The sequence below is a fragment of the Ovis canadensis genome, chromosome 1, assembly GCF_042477335.2.
Source record: "Ovis canadensis isolate MfBH-ARS-UI-01 breed Bighorn chromosome 1, ARS-UI_OviCan_v2, whole genome shotgun sequence".
In the NCBI taxonomy this organism is placed as follows: Eukaryota; Metazoa; Chordata; class Mammalia; order Artiodactyla; family Bovidae; genus Ovis; species Ovis canadensis.
In genome coordinates this window covers 200,244,007-200,254,948 of record NC_091245.1, presented here as the reverse complement: position 1 = coordinate 200,254,948, position 10,942 = coordinate 200,244,007, and positions in this window count along the sequence as shown.

Below are 10,942 nucleotides of genomic sequence, written 5' to 3'. Positions count from 1 at the left end.
GCAAAAGGGAAAACAAGATATGTTTCAAAATTTCCTATGGCAACTGCCAGTTTGTATTAAGGAGGGAGTTAAAAAATTTTTCATAGTGTGATTGAGAGGGGTGAAGAGAACTCTGCCATTTGGGGGAATGTTGGTGGTGCAGGAAGGGAAGCTATGCATGTGTGAGGTGAGACAGAATATGGGAATCTCTGCACCTTCTGCTCAATCTTGCTGTGAGACTAAAACTACACTTCTAAAAAAATATAGAAAAATAAAAACCCCCAAGCCCCACCACCCTCATTTCCACCTGGCTATCATCAGATACCTTAGGAAGACTTAAATTCAAAGGACAAGTCTGCATGGAGATTTAAGGACTAGTAATGAAGAGGGTGGGCTTCCTTGGTGGCTTAGTAGTAAAGAATCATCCTGCAATGTAGGAAATGCAGGTTTGATCCCTGGGTCAGGCAGATCCCCTGGAGAAGGAAATGGCAACCCATTACAGTATTCTTGCCTGGTAAATCACATGGACAGAGGAGCTTGGTAGGCTACAGTCCTTGGGTCTCAATAGGATTGGACACAACTTAGCAACTAAACCACTGCCACCACCAATGAAAAGGATAATGCATAAGGTAGATGAAGAGATTTAATTTGGGATAAGCAGGAATTAAGCAAGTGGTGTCCTTCCTTATCTGAAAGCCTCTTCAGACCCTGGGAAGGCTCTCAGGCTGATCTGTAAGGCAGGACCACATCCAGGCTAAGTCCTCAGAGTCTGGGCCCACAGTTATTAATTCTTTCTATACCCAGATGAATGTTCTGTAGGGTCCTGTGAGAGATATCAATCACATTTGATTTATTTATTCCCCAGGACTGTTAAGCTCAGGAGAGGTTCTCAGACCTTGCTTAGGACCAGACTACCATCATGTGAATCAAATAGTCTTATCTTTTTGTTCCAGTCAATTCAGAATTAAGACTATTAAATTTTTGTCTTTGTTTTTTAGATTAGAGTTGGAGAAGGAAATGGCAACCCACTCCAGCACTCTTGCCTGGAAAATCCCATGGACGGAGGAGCCTGGTGGGCTACAGTCCATGGGGTCGCAAAGAGTCGGAGACGACTGAGCGACTTCACTTCACTTCACTTCAGGACCTGTTTTTATCAACCTACAGTTGTCAGGGAATTAAAGGGATGAACTCTGTGGTCAGTATGGCCGCATGTTTTTTGTTTTTTTTTTAGTCCAGGTCTGTGTGAGACTGATTACTTCATTACCCACGGCATATTTGTGAGGCTGTGGTTGATGCTGTTTACTCCACTGTGATCCATGCCATCTCTGGCATATCTAATCCTGTCTAGTTTCTTGTCCTTCCCTCAGAGCAAATAGTGAGATAATGGTTCACCAGAAATCCATCAACTTAAAGAGGAAAAACAACTTACAGACATTGGTCTTTAAATATGAAGTATAAACAGAGGTTTATATATACCAACTCCTATGTGAGGTGACCATTCAGGTATGACCTAAATCAAATCACTTATGACTATATAGTGGAAGTGAGAAATAGATTTAAGGGACTAGGTCTGATAGACAGAGTGCCTGATGAACTATGGACAGAGGTTCGTGACATTGTACAGGAGACAGGGATCAAGACCATCCCCAAGAAAAAGAAATGCAAAAAGCAAAATGGCTGTCTGAGGAGGCCTTACAAATAGCTGTGAAAAGAAGAGAGGCAAAAAGCAAAGGAGAAAAGGAAAGATATACCCATTTGAATGCAGAGTTCCAAAGAATAGCAAGGAGAGATAAGAAAGCCTTTCTCAGTGATCAATGAAAAGAAATAGAAGAAAACAATAGAATGGGAAAGACTAGAGATCTCTTCAAGAAAATTAGAGATACCAAGGGAACATTTCATGCAAAGATGGGCTCAATAAAGGACAGAAATAGTAGGGACTTAACAGAAGCAAAAGATATTAAGAAGAGGTGGCAAGAATACACAGAAGAACTATACAAAAAAGATCTTCACGACCAAGATAATCACGATGGTGTGATCACTCATCTAGAGCCAGACATCCTGGAATGTGAAGTCAAGTGGGCCTTAGGAAGCATCACTATGAACAAAGCTAGTGGAGGTGATGGAATTTCAGTTGAGCTATTTCAAACCCTGAAAGATGATGCCGTGAAAGTGCTGCACTCAATATGCCAACAAATTTGGAAAACTCAGCAGTGGCCACAGGACTGGAAAAAGTCAGTTTTCATTCCAATCCCAAAGAAAGGCAATGCCAAAGAAGGATCAAACGACCACACAATTGCACTCATCTCACACGCTAGTAAAGTAATGCTTAAAATTCTCCAAGCCAGGCTTCAGCAATAGGTGAACTATGAATTTCCAGATGTTCAAGCTGATTTTAGAAAAGGCAAAGGAACCAGAGATCAAATTGCCAACATTCGTTGGTTCATCGAAAAAGCGAGAGAGTTCCAGAAAAACATCTATTTCTGCTTTATTGACTATGCCAAAGTCTTTGTGTGGATCATAATAAACTGTGGAAAATTCTGAGAGAGATGGGAATACCAGACCACCTGACCTGCCTCTTGAGAAATCTATATGCAGGTCAGGAAGCAACAGTTAGCACTGGATATGGAACAACAGACTAGTTCCAAATAGGAAAAGGAGTAGGTCAAGGCTGTATATTGTCACCCTGCTTATTTAACTTCTATGCAGAGTACATCATGAGAAATGCTGGGCTGGAAGAAGCACAAGCTGGAATCAAGATTGCCAAGAGAAATATCAATAACCTCAGATAGGCAGATGACGCCACCCTTATGGCAGAAAGTGGAGAAGAACTAAAGAACCTCTTGATGAAAGTGAAAGAGGAGAGTGAAGAAGTTGGCTTAAAGCTCAACATTCAGAAAACGAAGATCATGGCATCTGGTCCCATTACTTCATGGGAAATAGATGGGGAAACAGTGGAAACAGTATCAGACTTTATTTTTCTGGGCTCCAAAATCACTGCAGATGGTGATTGCAGCCATGTAATTAAAAGATGCTTACTCCTTGGAAGGAAAGTTATGACCAACCTAGACAGAAAATTCAAAAGCAGAGACATTACTTTGCCAACAAAGGTTCGTCTAGTCAAGGCTATGGTTTTTCCTGTGGTCATGTATGGATGTGAGAGTTGGACTATAAAGAAAGCTGAGTGCTGAAGAATTGATGTTTTTGAACTGTGGTGTTGGAGAAGACTCTTGAGAGTCTCTTGGACTGCAAGGAGATCCAACCAGTGCATCCTGAAGGAGATCAGTCCTGGGTGCTCATTGGAGGACTGATGCTAAAGCTGAAACTCCAATATTTTGGCCACCTGATGTGAAGATCTGACTCATTTGAAAAGACCCTAATACTGGGAAAGATTGAGGGCAGGAAGAGAAGGAGCCGACAGGATGAGATGGTTGGATGGTATCACCAACTCAATGGACATGGGTTTGGGTGAGTCCGGGAGTTGGTGATGGACAGGGAGACCTGGTGTGCTGCAGATCATGGGGTCACAAAGAGTCAGACATGACTGAGCAACTGAACTGAACTGATGTGAGGTGACAGAGACGTAGAGATGTCAGATCATGTTCCCAGCACTGGATTTGGTAAATGCTGGGGTTCCAGACTATACACTTTGACCCTAAAGCTTGCACCTTTAAACACTGTCTATAGGAGTTCCCTTGTCAATCAAATCAACTAAGGGTCCTTGGCTTTTAAGGATTAGCCATCCTTATCATGTGTTTTTCTCCGCACTATGACTGACTTCCTGCTTCTTCCTGTCTTTCCTTAATCTCTGCTGCTGCCCACTAAGATTCTGCACTTTGGGGATCTGGAAGCATGTGGGGAGAGTGTTGCTGTCAAGGAGGGAAATATGAGTGAAAACAGCAAGTAGTCTGCTGGTTTACTCCATATGTGACTAATACTTGAGCTCAGCCATGATCCTGAGAACAGGAATTAGTACAAGACATACGCAGAGAGATGGAAGTAAAGGTGAGACTATGGGTGATAGAAGAGACAAAGAAACACAGTCCCAAGAGGTAGCATCCCAGAAGTGGTGAATGATGAGAGATGCAAAAGTTGTTGGAAGGTAATTGTTTCACTTAGGGACAATGTGTGTTACTATTGACTTTTCAGGGCTTCTCAGATCATAAAAGCAAAGTGGATGAACATATTTCTAAGTAAACAATTGATTAAAATTATTTAGAGCTTATGAGAAGAATCAGAGCACAAGTGTGAAAGTTTAACATGAATTCTAGTATTAGAACATGAAGATTACCAATACTAAGAATGTTGGTGCTTTCCTGTCGTAACTACGACTTTAAACAGTCCTTTGAATCCCCTTGGGGTTTTAGAGGAGATAGCAAGTTGTATGGTTTAAAACACAAACATTTGAATCCTAATTCTATCACCTAGGAGCAGAATAACTTTAGAAAATTTATGCAACATATTTGAGTATTAGATTTTTCCTCTTTCAAATGAAGAAGTAAAACTTTATTGTGTTGTGATGTTAAATAAGCTAATATGTGTACATTACTTCTGACAGCAGTTAGTACATAGTAAGCACATAGAATAATGGTTATTAGATCAGGTAGAACAGATATATTTATTAACCCAGTGACTTACAAATGATACATTTGTTCAGAAAGACTTTTTCTTGCCTTCATTCTATTAGACTCTCACTTAATGTCATTCATAGTTGAAACTTGGTGATAGGATATGAACTCTTTCTAGCAGGCAGATATAATTCTATGTTCAGAAGTTGAAAAGGCAACAATGAGAGGGGTGGGGATTTTAGATGAGATATCTAAGCTCCATCTCGTGGCCCTGGACAGTTTTCCCCTCCAAATCCTTGGAAAGTACTAAAGGCCAAGGGGCTTTTTCTACAATGGGGTGAGCCAGGAGCAGAGGGAGGATGGAGTCATGATACCAAATTACTGCAGATCAGCATAGTTCTTCAAGAGTTAAGTGGGAAAATCCTTAGTTTGTGAGTTGTAACAAGTCTTTGTCTTGTTATATGGACTCAAATTTCTTTCTTAGGTCCCCCCATAAGCTCCCAGCCTCAAAGATCTATCTCCTCAGAGGAAAAAAATAGGGAGAGAGAAAAAAAGATGGAATTCTGCTATAAAATTGACTCTTTGAATCATAAAAACTTACTTTGAAGCAAGTTGGTGAAGGACTGTTCACTTACTTTATTTTGTTTGTGTTCTGTTTGGGGGAAGGTTTCCTTTTAAACATCAGGGATGTTAGAAATAACCCCCTAGTTTGATAATCTAATCAAGGTCAAATTGTGATATCTTACTTTAAATCTCTTTAATGTAACACTAACTGTATAAGGCAACGTTCTCCAGAGAAACAGAATCAATAGGAAATATAGATATAGGTAGATAGATCATCCTTATATTGAACATAATGTTTGACAAGTTATAACATGCTCATGTGTGTTGACTTGTATCTGACTCTTTGTGACCCCATGAACTGTAGCCTATCAGGCTTTTCTGTCTATGGAATTTTCCAGGCAAGAATACTGGAGTGGATTGCCATTTCCTTCTCCAGGGGATGGATCATCCCGATCCAAGGATTGAAGCTGTGTCTCTCATGTCTCCTGCATTGGGAGGTGGATTCTTTACCAACTGTTCTAACTTGGAAGCAGGCAAGATATTAATAATATCTTATATATATATTATAATATTATATGTATATATAGAGAGAAGGATAGATGTATTTCAAATAACTATTTATTTATCCTTCATTCATTCTAATTATTCTTTATTTTAGAGTTGACTCATGAAACTGTGAAAGCTGCCAAGACCAAAATTTGTAGAGTTAGGCCAGCAAACTGGAGACTTAGATAAAAGTTGATGTTGGATTCTTGAGTTCAAAATCTTGCAGTCTGGAGGATTCCTTCTTTATCCCCTGAAACATCAGTTCTGTTCTGAAGGCTTTCAACTGATTAGATGAGACCTGCCCACATTATGGAGAGCAATGTGCTTTACTCAAAGTTTAGTGATTTAAATGTCCAGTTCAGTTCAGTGGCTTTGCTGCTGCTGCTGCTGCTAAGTCACTTCAGTCATGTCCGACTCTGTGTGATCCCATAGACAGCAGCCCACCAGGCTCCCCCGTCCCTGGGATTCTCCAGGCAAGAACACTGGAGTGGGTTGCCATTTCCTTCTCCAATGCATGAAAGTGAAAAGTGAAAGTGAAGTCACTCAGTCGTTTCTAAAAAGGAGCTCCCCTGGTAGCTCAGCTGATAAAGAATCTGCCTGCAATGCAGGAGATCCCAGTTCAATCCCTGGGTTGGGAAGATCCCCTGTAGGAGGGATAGGCTACCCACTCCAGTATTCTTGGATTTCCCTGGTGGCTCAGACAGTAAAGAATCTGCCTGTAATGTGGGAGACCTGGATTTGATCCCTGAGTTGGGAAGATCCCCTGGAGATGGGAATGACTACCTACTCCAATATTGTGGCCTGGAGAATTCCATGGACAGAGGAGCCGGGCATGCTACAACCCATGGGTTCTCAAAGAGTCAGAACATGACTGAATGACTTTCACATCTTTAAAAAATACCTTAACATCAACATCTATACTGGTGCTTGACCAAACAACTAGCTGCTACAGCCTAGACATGTGGAGACATAAGACTAATCAATAATACTTACTAATTTATTTGGATCCTAAGAGCTAAAGCAGAGACATCACTTTGCCAACAAAAGTCCGTCTAGTCAAGGCTATGGTTTTTCCTGTGGTCATGTATGGATGTGAGAGTTGGACTGTGAAGAAGGCTGAGCGCTGAAGAATTTATGCTTTTGAACTGTGGTGTTGGAGAAGACTCTTGAGAGTCCCTTGGACTGCAGGAGATCCAACCAGTCCATTCTGAAGGAGATCAGCCCTGACTTTTTTGGAGGGAATGGTGCTAAAGCTGAAACTCCCGTACTTTGGCCACCTCATGCGAAGAGCTGACTCATTGGAAAAGACTCTGATGTTGGGAGGGATTGGGGGCAGGAGGAGAAGGGGACGACCGAGGATGAGATGGCTGGATGGCATCAGGGACTCGATGGACGTGAGTCTGAGTGAACTCTGGGAGTTGGTGATGGACAGGGAGGCCTGGCGTGCTGCAATTCATGGGGTCACAAAGGTCGGGCATGACCGAGCAACTGAACTGAACTGAAGAGCTTTATTTGTATGAACTCACTTAGTACTCAAAAAAGCCAGTAAGTTAAGTTTCGATAACAACAGATAAGGAAACTGAGGCCCAGATAAGCAAAGTATTAATAGTTTGCCCCAAATTACACAGCTAGTAAGGGCAGAATTGGCATCCAAACTCAGTAGATCTGGCGTCTGAGGCAGAGGGCTTAGGTGATGGCCTGCACTAACCTGAAGCACATGTTTATATTTATCTCCTTTGTGACTCTTCCAACCACCCATACAGGGACATCCACAGACTGAGCCCTCAACAAATCTCCAAGTCAAAGTCATATCAGAGTGAATAGTAGGTGCTCAGAAAGTGTTGGATAATTAAGTAAATGAATTAACAGATGAATAGACTGATGGAGGAAGGATCTGTAATCTTGATGATTAGGGATCTGAAGCATTACCATGCAATGGTGAGTAAAATCAGTTTTGACTCTTAAAGAGATCCAGATTTTTTGTGCTGTTGGTGGGAGATCAAAACAAAAAGAAATTGCAATGTGATAAAGATTGTAATTTTTAATACCTTGGTCTTTGGGATAAGACTAAATTAATGTGAGACTGCTTTCTTTCCTTATTAGACATAATACTAGATAAGTTAGTTTGTCTCTCCATGCTTATTCTTTCCCATATGTAAAATAAAATAAATAGAGGTAAAGCAGAGAGTTGTGGAAAGGAAACAGATTGAGATTGTGTCTCTTGTATGCTGAGTCCTGTACCCAGAATGTGGACAACATTTAATCAATGATAGCTATATTGTAAGAACCTCGGTGAGTGTCCCAAGGCCAAAGAATAGAGAGTGGTAGGCTGACTTTCTCAGGCTGAACTAAATATTTGAACTAAATTCCCAAGAATTTATACCAAAATGTAGAGCAGAGTTACAGACTGGTGAGCTGTATTTCAGATTTGGCCTGAAACAAAAGTTTAGGATTTTTTTTTTTTTTTGAAGTGCCCAGGAGTTTTCCAAAAATTAAATTTGTTTTAACTTTGAGAAATTAGAAGATTCCTCTTTAAAGAGTCTAGAGTCTGATCAAAAAGAGATGGCCATACTGCATAGCTCTAGATAGGCTCTCTGGTTTCCTATTTCTCCACAATGTCTGCTATTCTTTCTTCATTCTTCATTCGTTTATGTTACTTCTCTGGATACTGTAGGCTCTTGATGCCAGTGTGCACATAGGAAGTACATATACTAAGTAGCTGAACTGACAGGACTTGTATGCTATGCTAAGGAATGTGGGGTTTATCATATCCTAGGCAATCAGAAGCAGTCAAAGAATTTTAATCATGGACTTGAGCAGATTTGTATTTTAGAAAGATTTTTCTGGGCTGCAGGAGCCAGAGATAGAAATCAGTTAATGAAAGGCTGTGGAAATAGTGCAAGAATAGGTTGGTGAGAGAGTTTGGTCAGTGTCAAAAACAGCAACTTGGGAGGCAGAAAGTAGTGTGTACCTGCCAGTGATAAGTTGAAATGAATCTTGTATGCCTTTATGTGATTTAAAATGTTTATGTTGAGCCAAGAGTGATAATTTTTGAAAATGCTGTATGGTTTTGTCCATCAACCCAGGACGGAAATATTATATATGACCTTGCATTCAGTGGGAAACAGAACTCTGATTTCCTCTCTAAGTTTTAATCATTTCAAAGATGGAGGAGAAGCTGGACATTTTAGATTGACACAGAATAAGTCTTTACTATGGCTCCTTCCTAAGAGATTTTCAAGGACAATTATATTATGCATGACTATAAACTGTAAATTGCAACTCTGCTTGTTGTAGAGGAATAGGATTTCGGAAAGGGAGAATTGATGAAGAAGAATAGGTATTAATGATTACTTTCAATGAATATATAGATGTGAATGATTAATTTTACTTGGGATTATTTGGGTTTTTTCTTGAGGACAATAGAAAGACATGACAAGGTTTTAAGCAGGAGCAAGACCTGGTCAAGTTTGTTTGATAATGTTTTTACAATGTTACTCTGAAGAGTAAGGGATGGATGATGGAGGGGAATTGTGGGTAGGGTACTGCAGTACATTCCAGTTCAAAGAATGTGACTGTGATGTGGATAAATGCTGGAGGCCAGGACTTGGAGGATCCAAATTAAATGGGAATAACTGGTTGAAAATGTATGATGGGATTAGTTCATTGGCATGCTTACACCAGTTAGCTATCAAATTAAGGGAAAAATTGAAATATTGTAGTGAAGAAATTTCAACTCCCCCCTCCTACCCTCTTAATCATATGCACTCAGTTCAGTTCAGTTCAGCCACTCAGTCCTGTCTGTCTCTTGGTGACTCCATGGACTGCAGCATGCCAGGCTTCCCTGTCCATCACTAAATCCCGGAGCTTGCTCAAACTCATGTCCATCAAGTTCGTGATGCCATTCAACCATCTCATCCTCTGTCATCCCCTTCTCCTCCTGCCTTCAATCTTTCCCAGCATCAGGGTCTTTTCCAATGAGTCAGTTCTTCAGGTGGCCAAAGTATTAGACTTTCAGCTTCAGCATCAGTCCTTCCAATGAATACTCAGGACTGACTTCCTTTAGGATTGACTGGGTGGATCTCCTTGCAGTCCAAGGGACTCTCAAGAGTCATCTCCAACACCACAGTTGAAAAGCATCAGTTCTTCGGCACTTAGCTTTCTTTATAGTCCAACTCTCACATCCAAACATGACTACTGGAAAAACCATAGCCTTGACTAGACGGACCACTGTTGGCAAAGTAATGTCTCTGCTTTTTAATATGCTGTCTAGGTTGGTCAAAGCTTTTCTTCCAAGGAGTAAGCATCTTTTAATTTCATGGCTGCAGTCACCATCTACAGTGATTTTCAGTTCAGTTCAGTTTAGTCGCTCAGTCATGTCCGACTCTGAGACCCTGTGAATCGCAGCACGCCAGGCCTCCCTGTCCATCACCATCTCCTGGAGTTCACTCAGACTCACGTCCATCGAGTCCCTGATGCCATCCAGCCATCTCATCCTCGGTCGTCCCCTTCTCCTCCTGCCCCCAATCCCTCCCAGCATCAGAGTCTTTTCCAATGAGTCAACTCTTCCCATGAGGTGTCTGAAGTACTGGAGCTTCAGCTTTAGCATCATTCCTTCCAAAGAAATCCCAGGGCTGATCTCCTTCAGAATGGACTGGTTGGATCCACTTGCAGTCCAAGGGACTCTCAAGAGTCTTCTCCAACATCACAGTTCAAACGCGTAAATTCTTCGATGCTCAGCCTTCTTCATAGTCCAACTCTCACATCCATACATGACCACAGGAAAAACCATAGCCTTGACTAGACGGACCTTAGTCGGCAAAATAATGTCTCTGCTCTTGAATATACTATCTAGGTTGGTCATAACGTTTCTTCCAAGGAGTAAGTGTCTTTTAATTTCATGGCTGCAGTCACCATCTGCAGTGATTTTGGAGCCCCCAAAAATAAAGTCTGACACTGTTTCCACTGTTTCCCCATCTATTTCCCATGAAGTGATGGGACTGGATGCCATGATCTTCGTTTTCTGAATGTTGAGCTTTAAGCCAACTTTTTCACTCTCCTCTTTCACTTTCATCAAGAGGCTTTTTAGCTCTTCATTTTCTGCCATAAGGGTGGTGTCATCGGCATATTTGAGGTTATTGATATTTCTCTTGGCAGTCCTGATTCCAGCTAGTGCTTCATCCAGCCCAGCATTTCTCATGATGTACTCTGTATAGAAGTTAAATAAGCAGGGTGACAAAATACAGCCTTGACGTATCCCTTTCCCAATTTGGAACCAGTCTCTTGTT